This window comes from Vulpes lagopus, chromosome 4, assembly GCF_018345385.1.
Source record: "Vulpes lagopus strain Blue_001 chromosome 4, ASM1834538v1, whole genome shotgun sequence".
NCBI lineage: Eukaryota > Metazoa > Chordata > Mammalia > Carnivora > Canidae > Vulpes > Vulpes lagopus.
The window spans coordinates 98,316,572-98,332,042 of record NC_054827.1 but is presented as its reverse complement, the minus strand read 5'-3'; the positions used below and the strand labels follow the sequence as shown (position 1 = coordinate 98,332,042).

The window sequence follows — 15,471 nt, the reverse complement described above, 5'->3', positions numbered from 1 at the left end:
GTATCAGGAATTCGAACTCACCTATGCAAACCACGACCCAGATTAAACACCTCCAAAAGCCTGGCCCGGCCCTACTATGCTCTCTCCAATCACCACTTCCCAAGGTCAACCTGACTTCCAGTCCCGCAGATAAAAGTTCCCTATTGACCTTCCTATCAATGGACTCTAGGGCCCGGGGTGTTTTTCACTCAACAGTATATGGCAAGACTCATCCATACAGTTGCACACACTCATAGAAGGTCTGCTCTCAGGTTGCTCTATGGCAACCCCAGCCTGCTGGGCGAGTCTGCTGTTGATGTATGTGGGCTGTCTGCAGTTTGGCAATGACCACCACTCTTGCGCATGCCTCATAATGGCTGTATTAGCATCCTGCTGCTGCTATAACAAATCACTACAAAACTGGGTGACTTAAAACACACATTTATTCCCTTGTGGTTGTAGGCTGAAGGCTGAAGGTTGAAAGCTGAAGGCAGTTTCCCTGGGCTGAATTCAAGGCATTAGCAGGGCCGCGCTCCCTCCAGGGGCTTTAGGGGAGAACTCATTCCTCTCCTCTCCCACTTTTTGGGGGCTGTCAGCATTCCTTGACACGTGGCCACACTGCTCCAGTTTCTGCCTCAATGGTTCCACAGCCTCCTCCTCTGCCCAAACCTCCCCCTACCTCTCTCTTAGAAGGACCCTTGACACCTGGGTGGCTTAGAGGCTGAACATCTGCCTTCAGCTCAGGGCGTGATCCCAGGGTCCAGGGATTGAGTCCCGCATTGGGCTCCATGCAGGGAGCCTGCTTCTCCCTCTGCCTGTGTCTCTGCCTCTCTCTGTCTCTCATGAATAAATAAATAAAATCTTGAAGAAGAAGAAGAAGAAGAAGAAGAAGAAGAAGAAGAAGAAGAAGAAGAAGAAGAAAGAAGAAAAGAAGGAGAAGAAGGAGAAGAAGAGGAAAAGAAGAAGGAGAAGAAGAAAAGAAGGAGAAGAAGAACAACAACAACAACCACCACCCTTGTGCCAGTATTAGGGCCCACCAGAAGACCCAGGATTATCTCATCTCAAAATCCTTAATCAAAGAGAGGTTACCATATAAGTTACATTCATGGGTTCCAGCAATTAGGACCTGATTTCTTTTGGAGCCACCTATCAGCCCAGTGGCCATGTGCACTACGTACATTGCATGCAGCTGCATTCAGAGGGGCATTCCTGGTCAGAAGGTATATATGTATTTTTTGCTTCAGTTGGTAACAGCTTCCCAAACCTGCTGTACAAACTTATGCCCCAATCAATAGCAACAATTCCAGCTGCTCCACATCCTCCCAACACCTGCTATATTGTTAACTTCAGCCATTCTGGTAGGTGTGTACTGATATCACATAATGATGGTTAGCTTGACGTGTCACACTGACAAGGCCACAGGGTGCCCAGACTGAACAGTGTCTCTAGGTGTATATGTTGGTCAGGGAGGGAGGGAGGTGTTTCTGGATGAGATCAGCATCTGAGACAGTGGACTCAGTAAAGCAGACTGTCTTCCCCAACGTGGGTGGACATCATCTAATCCATGGAGGGCCTGAACAAAAATGAAAGATAGAGGAAGGTGGAATTCACTCCTTTAGTCCTGTCTCCTGGGACAGCTCATTTCTTTCCCACCTTTGGACTGAGGTTCACACCACTGGCTCTCCTGGTTCTCAGGCTTTTAGATTCAGACTGGATTATACCACCAGCTTTACTGGGGGCTCCGACTTGCAGATCATGGGACTTCTCAGCCTCCACAATCACATGAGCCAATTCTTCATAATAAACACACACACACATACACACACACATGCACGCACATCCCTACCCTATTGATTCTGTTTCTCTGGAGGACCCTGACTAATGCACACGTTTATCATATATTCCGTATCTCCCTGATGACTAATGGAGTCAAGCATCTTTTCATAGGTTTATTGGACCTGTTTCAGGTGAAGTATCTTTTGTCTCCTTTCCCTACTCAGTTGCCTGCCTTTTTCTTATTAATAACATAGCACATTATTTTAAGATGAGTAATTTGTTAAAATATACTAAGCACATGTGTATGGAAGGGGTAAAAGTTTTTAGCATCAGGGCCCGAGATGTGAGGTCCCACTGTGTCCAAATGATCAGCTGACATTAATTCTGGACAACAAACACTCATCGTGGACTCCAGGTCTCTGTCAGCGTGGCCAGTTCCGTAAGGAATGCACGTGAGAGCCTGAGGACCACTCTCGGGAACAGGGGTAGGTGAGATTTAAAAAATAAACCAAATTGATGACTTATTGTCTCCATTTACTTCCCTGAAACCAAAGCTAGTTTCACCTTAAGGATGGCCGTTAAGAAAGTAAACCCTATTTGTACTTGTACAAATAAGTGTGGATTTTACAGTTCTCTTCTGGCTCTGAAGGCAGTGATAGCCAGTCCCTCAAGCAAGGCACTCTTTTACTCCTCACTGTGGATACCATGCACGAGCATGGACAGGCTGCCACACCACCGACACAACCACTTGATTTCTGCTATGAAGCATCAGATAGTAAATACAGCACCAGCTGACTTCTCTATCATGGAGAAGGAAGAAAGCAGCTCTGGGAATCCATCGAAGTGAACTGCTGTGTGGAATTAGGTGCTTGATCAAACCAGCAGGAGAGTGAGCCCTGAGACCCCCCTGTCCACGCCACCTCACCACTCCTCCCTGCCTCCTGGCTGCGGGGTCCGTGACAGAGGTCAGCATGCACACACCACCCCCTCATCAGATGAAGCTGTCTCTCAACAAATCACAGTGCCTAACTGACCCAACAACTAGCAAGCCAGACGAGGCAGGCACTTGACAGTAAGTGATAAAGGAAGCGTCAGCCAACACCCAAGCCCAGCCAGCAGGTGGTGACAAGGGCCAGGCCGAGGGCCTCCTCGTGGGAGGGAATGCTCCTCACCCCTACCCTGGGCCAAAGCAGAAAACAGGCTGACCACTCTCTGAAAAGGAAGGCACTCCATAACAGATGGTTTCTGAGCCACCATAACCCAGAGGATGAGCAGCCGCTGCAGTCAATTCAAGCCTAGAAAGGGGAAGAGAGAACATGGGGTTGTGGGCACCCTGGGGAGTCAGGGCCACAGACAGGAGGCATCTAAGTATCTCTTCAGAGCTGACCAGCCTGCAGAGGCCTCTGGAACCCAGCTTCCTGGCCACAGCACATCTGTCCAGCAGCTGTAGCTCCCCACCCCGTCCCTGTTCCCTCTACCTCTGCATGAGGAGTCAGCCCCCCTCGATATAGAGGACCAGAAAGACACCACCAGGAGCCCTCGCAAGGACCACCAGGCCTCCCAGGCAGTGCAAAGATGGCCATGTGGAAGGCAGGGTGGGCAGGGCAACCAGGCTGAGGTGGCACCTGCCTCTGTGACCTGTGGGCCCCTTATCTTTCAGGGCTCTCTGGCAACTGGAAATAGGGCTTCTCTGTTTGCACAACTGTCCTTCTAGTAAGTCAGAATAGCTGCAGAGGTTAACTCCATGTAGGCAAATTAATAACGTGATTTATGGTTTGTCATGGATTTTGTCGTTTTTGTAGAAGAACAGTGGCAATTTAATCTAGAAAGCCTGTAAATCTCTAAAGGGTAAAATTAAACATCCGTGCCAGCAAGACTGGGTCTTGGCAGCGGCAGCCTCCTCCTACACGAGACGGGAGGGAATCAAGTCCCTGGAGCCACATGGCTCTGAGGGGTGCAAGGCGGGGCCCTGCCCTTCTTCAGCCATGCATGGGCTCCCACACCCCCTCATATGCCTCCCCATACACCCCTCCCCTGGCCTCTCCGTGAGCCCTCAATGGGCCTCTCATGTTCCAACTGGTGGTGAAGCCTGCCTATGGAAAACACTGCCCTAAAGATCTCTCAGCAAAGTGCAGGTCATTTGTATCCAATCCCCTGTGTGCCCACCGCAAGCAAGGACGCCCCAGGGCTCCCAAGGGCCGCCCAAGCCCCTGGTGGTCAGGACACCCCCTCCCCCAACTCCAGCTCTGATCCTCACACGGCATGTATCTGCTGCCAAACAGACACTCTGCCTCCCTGCATGCCCCACTCCAGGCTGGCCCTCCTGCCTGAAGGCTTCTTCTGGCCTGAATTCTGGGGGGAGGGGGGGTAGGCACACCCGCCCATTCCTCCAGGATGGGCTCCATGACCACCCCCACCCATGCTGGGGCTCTCACACCTGCCAGTCTGTGCTTCTCTAGGAGGGCGGTGGCCCCAGAGCCAGAGTCAGGGACTCTGACGACATCCCACAGTCTGCAGCAGCCCCTCTCTGCTCCTTCTCTCCTGACCTCACCCGGCTCTAGACAAGGCTGGGGAAAGGCAGAACAGAGGCGTTCAGACATTATCTGTGGAGCAGATGAAGGAATGGGTGGATGGATACAGCTCCCAACAAAGGGCTGGGGGTACCTTTTTCTTTTTTTTTAAAGATTTTATTTATTTATTCCTGAGAGACACAGAGAGAGAGGCACAGGCACAGGCAGAGGGAGAAGCAGGCTCCATGCAAGGAGCCCGATGTGGAACTCGATCCCAGGACCCCAGGATCACGACCTGAGCTGAAGGTAGACAATCAACCGCTGAGCCACCAGGTGCCCCAGGGCTTGGGGTATCTAAAGTGGAGGCGCCAGCCCGCAGTGCCTATACCACAGAGGACCAGGAGGTGAATGACAGGCAGAGTAAGGGGCTGCTATTTAAGTGTTAGTACATATCCATCCTACAGGAGAGATAAAAAGAGCAACATATACAGAGAGTTAAGGCAGGGGTTCCCAGAGCGAGCAGGCAGGGAGAAGGCTGTCACATCCAGGGGCCCCCAAGGCAGTTCCCCACATGAAGTCGATGTGAGTCAGAGGTGCCTCTGCCTCTGGGGGCAGCACATCAAGTCTAGCAGCACCAGTCACCACTGCTGATTTAAGCACAGAGTAGCCCGGGATCAAGAGGAAAACCATTACTTAATGAAATGCAATTAATTTAGAAGCCGAAATCTGTTAAAGCCCAAAGGAGAGACAGTCAGGAGTTCTTGGTCTGGAGGGGCTGCTGCTCTCAGAGCTTCCAACCCAAGAAACAGCTCAGGGACATCCCCACAAGAACCAAAGGCAGATGGCACATCCATCACCATACGTTGGCATGTACCTCTCCAGCATCCCAAGAACAGAGAAAGGCCACAAGCAGAATCTTCACAGTCCATGGACACAAAGTCACATCTAGTAAGGGCCAAGGGTCGGGCTTGTCCCACTACCATTCCCTAGAGAACACAGCCCTCGACACGACCAAGGCCTGCCTCGGGGGCCCGTGATCTAGCAGTCAGGCCAAGTGGATAGCACTGGGACCCCTGATCAGGATCAATTATCCATCAGTCATCTTCCAGCCTTCACAGCTACCAGGCAGCACCAGCTAGGGATCCAAGGTGTGCCTGGTGTCTGAGGCCCATGGGGCAAGCTGGGAAGAAACTAGTTCTCTCTCTCTCTCTCTCTCTCTCTCTCTCTCCCTCCCCCCTCCTCTGATGATCAGGTTAAATGAGAACTCTATTGTAACAAAATGCTCGCCCACATCTTATCTCACTTCATCTTCATAACTCACTGTAACTCAGTGGCTGGTGAGGAAGGAAACAGACCTACGTGTGCCCTTTTAGGAAGATCTAAGTCAAACTCTGAGCAGTGGCATTCACTGGCTGTTTTGGAGGCAGAGCCGGGCTTTCTAGAGCTTCCGATTCCTAACACAGGCCCCACTCCTACTCCACCCCACCCAGGACAGCTGTCACCAGCTCTGGATAATATGGACAGATGTTAGAGCACATGGCTCACTTATTGCACCAAAAGACGGAGAAATGTAAACTGTGTTTTATTTGAACAATGCACACACTTGCTGCCAGAGGGACCAGAGAAATCCATCATCCCTAAATGCATGCATTCACTCAGTTAATGGGTCTCCTGTTATTGAAACGATGGATTTTTCCAAGACAAGCGATAATCAAACCAACTGGGAAAAACAATACACTATATATTTTTTATTAAATTAACGATGCATACAACAATTCAGAAAAATTCCTATTTAGAGCTGCCTTGCTAGGGAATCAACTCCAGGAATATAAAACCAATCAAATAAAAAAACAGATACAGATATATTACACACACCTATACATACAAAAATAGGTATATATTATACAACCCAATGGTGAATTCTAAATACAAATACTGTTCTCCTGATGATCTACGTATGCAAATTTGTTGAGAACTAAGGCCTGAGCATTTCACACCCAAGTGTCTCTCTGCACAGTTGATGCCTGGGACAGGAGGAGCAAAGAATCCATGGTAGCTCCAAGTGCCAGCTCCAAGTGTATTTCCCTTTACAGACCCACCAAGAATACTATCTGTTTTGCGGGGTGGTGTGCTCCCAACCCTCTCACTGTCCCCGTGAAGGGCTCCCAGGTCATCCGTGACAAATCCATTACTCTCCAACCAGTGCTCAAGTCCACTGGTCACCGGCTATCAGACTCTCTAGACACATATGTTGAAAATTCCTTTAAAAAAAAAAAAAAAAGATTTATTTATTTATTTATGAGAGAGAGAGAGAGAGAGAGAGAGAGAGAGAGAGAGAGGCAGAGACACAGGAGGAGGGAGAAGCAGGCTCCATGCCAGGAGCCCGACATGGGACTCGATCCTGGGACTCCAGGATTGTGCCCCGGGCCAAAGGCAGGCACCAAACCACTGAGCCACCCAGGGATCCCCAATATGCTGAAAATTAACCCCTCTGTGGATCACATAGGTGGTCACCAATCTTACTCATGTCCACCCAGGTGAAAAATAAGTATGATACCAACTAAGCTGAGGTGGGATGGGTGCGGAACACAGGCCTCAGGCTCTCTCCGACTCAGGCCGGAATCCCAGCACTGCCCTGTAGTGTGCTCCTGGACAAGTCACAGCCGCCTGGTCCACAGCCTCCTTGTTGCCAAGATGAGAAAACAGATCTGAGTCTCGGGCTCAGCAGGACATTATTTAAAAGGGCAAACACAGGGGAACAGAACTCAACTAGCAGAAGCACCCACCAATGTGTGTTTAACTGGGTTGGTGTCCCCATCAAAAACCATCTTCAAATGCTGGGCTCTTTGGTTTTCAGAACACTATGGGATAAAAATATTTTCTCAGTCATTAGACGCAAGAAACTCAACCACATGTTTTTTTTTTTCCTTCTTGATTTTGATTCTTCAGACACAAAACAACAGATGTAGCACCTGATATGAGAACAGCTCCTGAGAATATGAAGCCCCCACACTGCGTTCTCTTACACGACTGGAGTGGAAACTACCCAACCTGACCCCTCAGGCTCTCAGTACAATGGCAAAAACCACAACAGGCCTGGAAGCCACAGAGGCCCCCCTGCCAAAAAAGCCTGAGGCATGGCAACGATAGTGCACATTATTTCAATACTAGAAAAAAAAAAATATATATATATATATACACACACATATATTCAAATGTGCCCCAAGACAACTGCAGGCAAGACATATAAGGTAAGCATGAGAGAAGCAGAAAGACTCCCAAGGCCAATGACTTGGCCAAGGCCCCAGGGATGAGTAGCAAAGCCAGGTTCTTTGAATGGAGCTCTCATTACTCCAAACCCCACAGTCCTTCCCAACCTCACGCTGCCTTCGTCCTAATAACATGGGTGCATCTTCCCTGGGCAAGAGCACAGCACAGGCAAGAGAATCAGGTGGGGGAGGCTTCGGAAGCGGAAGGCTGGCAAACACGGGGCGGGCAGAACGGCTGGGAGCCTTGAGATGCCGGGTCTGACATAAGGTACAAGACAAGTTTAGAAACATCCAGATGGAGGAAGAAGGGAACCTGGGCGAGAGGGGGCCTCGTTCCCAGCACCTCAATGTCCCAGGCAAACGACACAGAACTGGCCCCAGCAGCAGGGACAGCCTGGCCGCCCACTATCCAAACAACCAAAAATCCAAAAAAGAGCTTCTGTGAAGAACCGCATTCACCCATTCTTTGGGCCGGACTGCCTTCCCGAACCTGCTGTCTCCCAGCCTATACGAAAATGCGCCTGCACGGTATAATCCCACAGCTCTTTCCAGTCTGCCCACTGTGCACGAGGTTCTGTGCTGATTTCTAGGAAGGATCCAACCAACCGTGAATACAAATGTGAATACAGCTCAGTTCCAGCCATGGGGCTTGGGAAAAGGAGGAGCTAGGGGGCCAGGCTGAAAGGAAGAAGGCCTCTCCTGGGGTCTCACTCATTCATGAATCCACTGAGGAGCACTGAGGGTCTAGTCTAGCAGGTGCCTGGCACTGTTCTAGCTGTCAGGAATACAGAGGAGAATGAGGTTTTACACTGGAGTGGTAAGAGTCAATAAATTAAAAAAAAAAACAGGTATATAAATAATAAGTTGAACATTAAGTACTAAGAAGAAACATAAAGCAGGGTGAACAAAAAAGAGGGAAGTGATATTCATTTATGCTGGGGGGGGGGTGTCAAGAAGCTGGCACAGAACCAGAGAACTGAAGAAAGTGAGGGAGTGAGGCAGGTGGACATCTGGAGGAAGCCACGCCAAGGAGCAGGAACAGCAGGTGCAAAGGCCCTGAGGTACACATGCGCATGGCAAATCTGAGGACCAGCCGATGAAAAGGAAAGAGTCCATATTTAGCTGGGATCATCAAAGACAGACACAAGGGCCCCAGGCCAAAGGGGCAAGCAGAGACAGGATGGGAACAACCCATGGCAAGCCTGGGCAGTGATCCTGTCTGCCTGGAGGGACCATGGTTGGGCACAAGGAAGGGAGCTTGAGAAAACCAGACCAAGGAATGTGGGTGTGGAGTGAGCACTGGGAAGCCACAGAGGGCTCAAGCAAGAAACACCAGACCTAGCCTGGGCCCTACCTTCCAAGAGGCAACCCCACAGCCAGCACAAAATCCCGATTCACATAGCAATGGTACCCTACCCACATGTAGCGCTCCCAAGCACACTGGGGACCCGTGAATCCCATGGATAGAGCCTGGCTTGTGAGCTTGTGGTTACTGTCCTCCCTGGGCTCCCTCATGTGCCCGAGAGAGGACAGGGAGGGAATGAACTGAGTTTGGGAAAGGCGATGGAAGACCGCCCACGCCAGCTGACTCAGCCTGTGCCAGCAGCCTCCTCGGAGGCCTGAACTGGACCCAACCCAGGTGGTGGGCGGGGGACACAGAGGGAGGATGGAGCCACAGAATCCTCCCTGTGGGCACATGGTCCAAACACCAACAGACACCTGGGCTGGCTTTGGTGAGCAATCATCAAATGGGACCTATACTGGGGACTGAGCCCTTTGACAGTCAGGACCCAAACATCCCCATTCCTCATGGCCACCGGGCACGGTGGGACCTACTACCACCCCAGGCTCTCTCTCTCTCACTCTCTCCATTTCTCTCTAAGGCCAAGCTGCAAGGCAGGCATGCTGGTTTCTGCCCCTTGTTCCAGAAGGCCCTTGAGGCCAGCTGGGGATATAGATGTTCAGGGCCTCTGTACACAGCTGCCCCTAGCCCTCTCTGACTTCGGTGACAATAAAGGTCTCCCCAAGAGTTCAGCCTGTGTTTTCCCCAGAGGCCCTCACCAGTGGAGTCACCAGGTCCAGCATGCGGAGCCAGGACAAGAAGGAGCCAGGCCTTGTGTGTCTCTCTCTCAAGACAGGCGCACATGGCCGCCCAATCCAAACAAAGCCCAGCCTGAGGCTAACCTCCCCGTCCAATGTGTTTTTCCTCTGAGTTCCTCAGTTGTAGTCTAGGAAAAATCAAGGTGTTTTAGCGCTCCCTCTCAGCTTCCAGGGATGTGACTGGTGTCTTTTACAATTAGCTTTTATTTTTATCCAGCATTTCTTAGCTTACTTGGCAAATGGAATTATTTGTGCACCTCCATTTCACAATCCATCCCCACCAATTATTCCTGTGAAACTAATATTTTATATTTTTAAAAAGGCAAAGGAGGGAGTTATAACTACTCAGGGGATAGTTATGCAAACAAGTTAATGAGCCATACCTTGGGTGCCAGAGGAAAGACCCATGGGGAGCGGGAAAGGGTAACAAGTTGACCATTGCCTGCTTCACTCTCTTGATAGCGCCTACTCTCTCTCTCTCTCTCTCTCTCTCTCTCACCACGCACACATACACACCATCTGGTTCAGCCTGCACTTCTCCCAGGCACAGAAGCCAGTACTCTGGAGATGGAAAGGCAGGCCGCTGGGGGGAGGGGCACGACCACTGATCTCTAACCAATGACCCAGTGAGGAGGGGTCTGGAGACCCCTGCTCCCACAGAAGACCCTGGCAGGGCCCCATCGCTATTGCCACCCCCCCCCCGGACCAACACAGCTCAGGAGACCACCCCAAGGGGCTCCCCACCAGGGCTGGTGGCATCCACTGGAGAGGCTCCCAGCGCGGCAGGGTGAGCAGCAGCAAGCCCCACCTAGTCTGCTAACTCCCTGGACACCACCCAGAATCCCGGCAGCTTCCATGTCCCAGTGGTTCTTCACTCGGGAGACCCTCTCTGGCCCCGGCTGCAGATGCGAGCAGCACAGACGGTCACCCTGGAGCGACGACACAGGGCAGGACGTCCTGGCAGCTCTGGACTGAGCAACATCACAGAGAACCTCGAAGGTTCGCCTCAGGAAAAGCGCTGCTTCTACTCTCGAAGCTTTCAGGTCATTATTTCTAAAACGGCTGCTGTTTCTCAAAGAGGCAGGGGGGAACCCCAGGAAGAAAGACGGAGGTTGACGAGGCCAGGGACAACTGAGCCCACAGGAAGAGGTGCTGGAAGTCCCGATCTGGGGGCCTCCACCAACTGCATGGCCATTTGTGAGCTGTTAACCACAGACTGGAGTCTGGCCCCGGTCAGGCAGTAAATCAACAGATCTGGGGGAAAAAATTAAGTCCTCCTTCTGCAAGTAAATACTAAGTTCAGACAAGCAGGCTCCATCTCTGCCTGCACCCGCGGCGGCGAGGCTCAGCCAGGGCGGCCCCCCGCGGGCGCCCTCCGGACCCTCGTCTGGCCCCAGCCCCGGCACCCCGAGGCCCGCCGCCCAGCTTGGGGGCTGGGGCTCGCGCTGCGCCTGGACCTCGGGGCCCGACCTCCCAGGGGCGCCCGGCCAGGCCGGGCCAGGCGGTGCGGGCCGCGGGCACCCGCACCCCCAGCTCCGAGCGGGCCGCCAGGAGGGCCGGGGGGGGCATTTTCCATTGAGGACTCGGTCTCTCCGGGGCTCATCAGGAACGGACGTGGGAGGGGGCGAAGACCGGACGCGCCTTCCCGGGAGGCAGGGAACCCAGAGGCGACCCCAAACTCGGGGCTTGCCCCGCACGGAGACGGGGGCCGCGGAAGGCACCCGCCGCCCCGCCAGCCCGCCGGGACCCGAGCGGGCAGCCCCCGCCCCCGGCCAGCGCCCCTTCGCGCACGGCCGCCCCTCGCCGGGGATGCGCGAGCCTCCCGCTCGGCCTGGCCGCGCCCGCCCCCGCCCCCGCCCCGGACCCCGCAGCGCCGCCCGGCCGGGGGCAGCGCTCGGGCCGCAGCCTCCGCGCCCCGGGCCCCCCCGCCCCCGCCCCCGGCCCCGGCCCCGCTCACCTGGCCCGGGCGCCCCCGCCCCGCCGCCGCCGCCGGCTCCGTCCGCGAGGCCGAGCGCCGGGCCGCCGCCGCAGCTCTTTGTGAGCCCGCGCCGAGCCGCGCACCGAGACTGCTAATGAGCCCGGGAAGCTGAATAGCGGCGGGCGCGCCCCGGACGCGGCGTACGGCACGCAGGGCCGCCTCTGCCCGGCGCACGCGGCGCGGCCGCCCGGCTCCCCGCACCGGCCTGCGGCGGCCGCCCCCGCCCCGCCCCGCCCCGCCCCGCCCCGAACACGCCGCGGGCCGGACGGCGCGGCGGGCAGCCCCGGAGCGCGGGGGGCCGGGCGCGCGGACGGTCGGCGGGGGGCGCCCGGGGCCCGGGGCCTCTGGGGCTGTCTGCAGCCGCGGCGCCCCGACTGCCCGGGCCGGGGATGTCCGGATGCCCAGGCGCGCCCCGGACCTGCGCGGGGGGCGCCCGGGGCCCGGGGCCTCTGGGGCTGTCTGCAGCCGCGGCGCCCCGACTGCCCGGGCCGGGGATGTCCGGATGCCCAGGCGCGCCCCGGACCTGCGCGGGGGGAGCCGCGGGGCCCGGCCCTCCGGCGGGTGGAACAGGGGACGGCGAGCGCCCCCGCGAGCGTCCGCCACCTGCCCCGGGCGCCGCGCTGCCCCCTGGCGGGCTCGGGGGCGCGTGCGGCGCGGAGGGGCCGCGGCGACCGCGCCCTGCTCGGCCCCGCGCGGCTGCGGGCGGAGGCCCCACTGCGAAGCCCGCGGGGACCGCAGCCTCTCGGGAAAGCCCCCATCTGGGCGGGGAGGCTCCCCGCCGCCGGCCTCCCGCGCGCGGGCTGCATCCCGGCCCTCTGCAGCCTCTGGCGTCCCGCACCCTGTGCTACCTGAGCCCTCCTCTGCGGACCTCCCCCACCTGGGACCTCCCCGAGCTCTCTCTCCTCGTCGTCCCGAATGGAGACGACCCTAACCTCGTCCGCGTCCGGATGCCCACGCACCCCACCCACGGAGCGTCGCCGATGCCCCCCTCCAGCGTGAAGGATCCTCTTTAAAGCCCGTGAAGGGTGTCCTGAGGACGCTGTTGTCACGTTAGACCCCTCTGGCCCTTTCATTCTGCCCTAGGGCGGATGTAGTAACCTGTGGGCTCTGCTGGGATAGATGCACGGGGTGCCTCGATGTCCAGGACAAGGGCTCAGGTGCCTCCTCCCCCATATCCTGATTATTTGCTTTCTGTTTTCTTCTGTCCTTTGGCTGGATTAGGGTGACAATGTGATGGGGGCATTTCTGAAGAGGAGCGCGGCAGGAGGAAGAGGAGGCCTGGCTGGGGGGAGGGGAGCCCCTGCTGCAGCTACTCTGAGGGCCAGAGCTGAGACCCTGAGGAAAAGCAGAAGGGCGGCGAAGCTAAATCCTGAGCCAGGCTAGCACAGGCTGCTGACTTGGTATGGACCTCTTGGGGCCTTGATCCCCCTCCCATTCCCATCTCCCCTCTGCCAGCCCAGTGAACACTCACAATACCCCGAGGGCCAGAGCCTGGAGTCAGGGAGGAACTGGTCCTGGTAGCGCAGCTTCATAGCCCAAGCGCCAAACAAAGGCAGAGAAAAAGGCAGAGTCCAAAAGCCAACCAGGGGCGGATTCCTGACCTCCTGCCTCTTGGCCCTCTTGCCTCTGAGATGAGCTTATCTCTCTCTACTGTTTGTGTTCCACCTACTTAAGCATTCTGTTTATCTAGCCTTTCAAGGGCCCTAGCTTTTCCCCCCAAATGCCAAAGACTGGATAGAAACAATTGGGAAGTAATAATTCCATAGCCTTAAATGTCGAGTATGAATCCAAGTACATTCACCTTGCCTTGTTCCAATGTGGTCAAATTCCTCAGGAAAGCAGACACCTATGCCTGGAGATGATCCCGACAGCCTTGTGTGTCTGTGAATATGGGTGGGTGGCTAATTCTGCACTGTTCCCTCCAACAACTCTCCTAGAGCTCTTCCCATGGGCCAGCTCTGGGCCAACCACTGGGGTTAGACCCTGTCCCTGCACATAGGAGCAGTGGTGGCTGATGCCCACAGTCCACAGGGTCAAAGGCACAGGCCTGCCTCTGCCTCACTCGGGGCTCCTAAATCTGGTGAGCTCTAGCCAACTGTCACTGTTCAGAGAATTTTGAAAGAGTGTTGGAGCAAGAAAGACATAAGTCTTCCATGAAACTTAAAAATCCAGAACATAAAAGATTGCTAAATCTGATTTCAGAAAACTTCCTGCATGCCAATCTTCACCATAAGCAAAGTCAATGACAAATCAGGAACGAAATATTTGAAACTCAGGACCAATAACCCTTCATTTCCCTAATATACACATACCATCAAAAATAAATAAGAAAAAAAGAACAACTCAGTAGAAAGAAAAAAAAAAAGCAGACCAAGATATGGAGCAAACAGTTCACCCAGAAAGAAACACGAATGACTTTTAAACATCTGAAAAGATATGCTTCTTATTCATAATTAGAAATGCAAGTTGAAACTACACTTAGACACCACAGTTTTTATCTCTCAGAGACCCAGGAGTGCATTAACACATTATGTCCCAAGGGCGAGGGGACTCTTGCAGACTCCTGCACTGCTTGTGGGATTGGAAATTGGTACAACTCCTGTTGAGGAAGATTAGATCACTTCTATCGAAATTATAAATGCACAAGCCATTTGACCTAAAAATTCAGTTTCTAGGAGATTTTCCCTTTTCTATTAAAGACTTTACTTATTCCTTCATGAGAGAGACACAAAGAGAGGCAGAGGCACAGGCAGAGGGAGAAGCAGGCTCCCTGCGGAGAGGACCAATGCGGAACTTGATCCCAGGACCCCGGGATCATGCCCTGAACCAAAGGCAGGTGCTCAACCACTGAGCCACCCAGGTGCCCCTCTAGGAGTTTTTATACGAATATACTACAGACATGCAAAGCAGCCATGAGTAGAGTTACCTCTGTGTCATTTATGTGGTCAGTGCCTACAAACAGCCTTGGTCTTGGTATCCCATGAACAGCAGACCATTAAAAACACAAGCGCATATCCACTCAAGTAACATGCAGCCACAAAAGGAGGAAAGAAAGAAAAATGATGGACTATATGGAATGCTCTCGACACGCTGTTAAAAGAAAGAAGAGAAAAAGGTGTGTGTAGTGTTCCAATGTGTGTAAGACAGAGGACAAGGAGAAAGAGGGAGTGTACACATGCCTGCAGGCAATCATAAAGCCTCTCTTGAAGGATCATCAGAAACAAATAAATGTTGGTCATCTGTGGAAAGGAAACTGGTGGCTCGAGGGGGAGTGACAGGATGAATGACTTTTCACTGATCCTATTTTTTTTGAAGTATATAATATTATTAGTTATCCTAAAACAAAATTTTAAATTATCATTCATAACCCTGGTTCTTAACCCTCTAAAGGGTAACAGACTTCTTTTTATTTTATTTATTTATTTATTTTATTTTAATAATAAATTTATTTTTTATTGGTGTTCAATTTGCCAACATACAGAATAACACCTTCTGAAATCTCTGTTCCTTTCTCCAGGGGAGAAGAAAACAATAGACACTCGGATCCAGAAACTAAGATGAATACTGCCATGACCTGGAGGAGGGGCCACATGGTCATGGGACCTACCACCTCTTAGTGGTAGTATTCATGAATTACAGGCTTGGTGCCAATCCTGTTTAGCCCAGAGGAGCTCCCCTCCCCACCAGAACAGATTTCTTACAGGGCATTTATAAAGTGGAGTCTAAATCTTGCCAATTCTTCAGCTTTCACCATAACTTAGTTTTTAAAAATAACACACGCCTTCCTTATATAGGGCAGAAGATTAACGCTCTGCCTTATTGGCTGCGGAAGACATTCCTTTATAAAACTCTTGCATGA

General features: G+C 53.4%; 1 protein-coding gene across 3 annotated transcripts in view; it reads right to left on the bottom strand.

Annotated features, from left to right (window-relative positions):
• APBA2 (amyloid beta precursor protein binding family A member 2) overlaps positions 1–11,829 on the bottom strand; it is a 247,341-nt gene extending 235,512 nt beyond the window's left edge. For all 3 annotated transcript variants that reach the window (XM_041753620.1, XM_041753619.1, XM_041753621.1), the window contains exon 1: positions 11,592–11,829. The gene's annotated coding sequence lies outside the window, so the exon portion shown is untranslated. The remainder of the gene's footprint in view (positions 1–11,591) is intronic.
• Between the last annotated feature and the right edge of the window lie 3,642 nt (positions 11,830–15,471).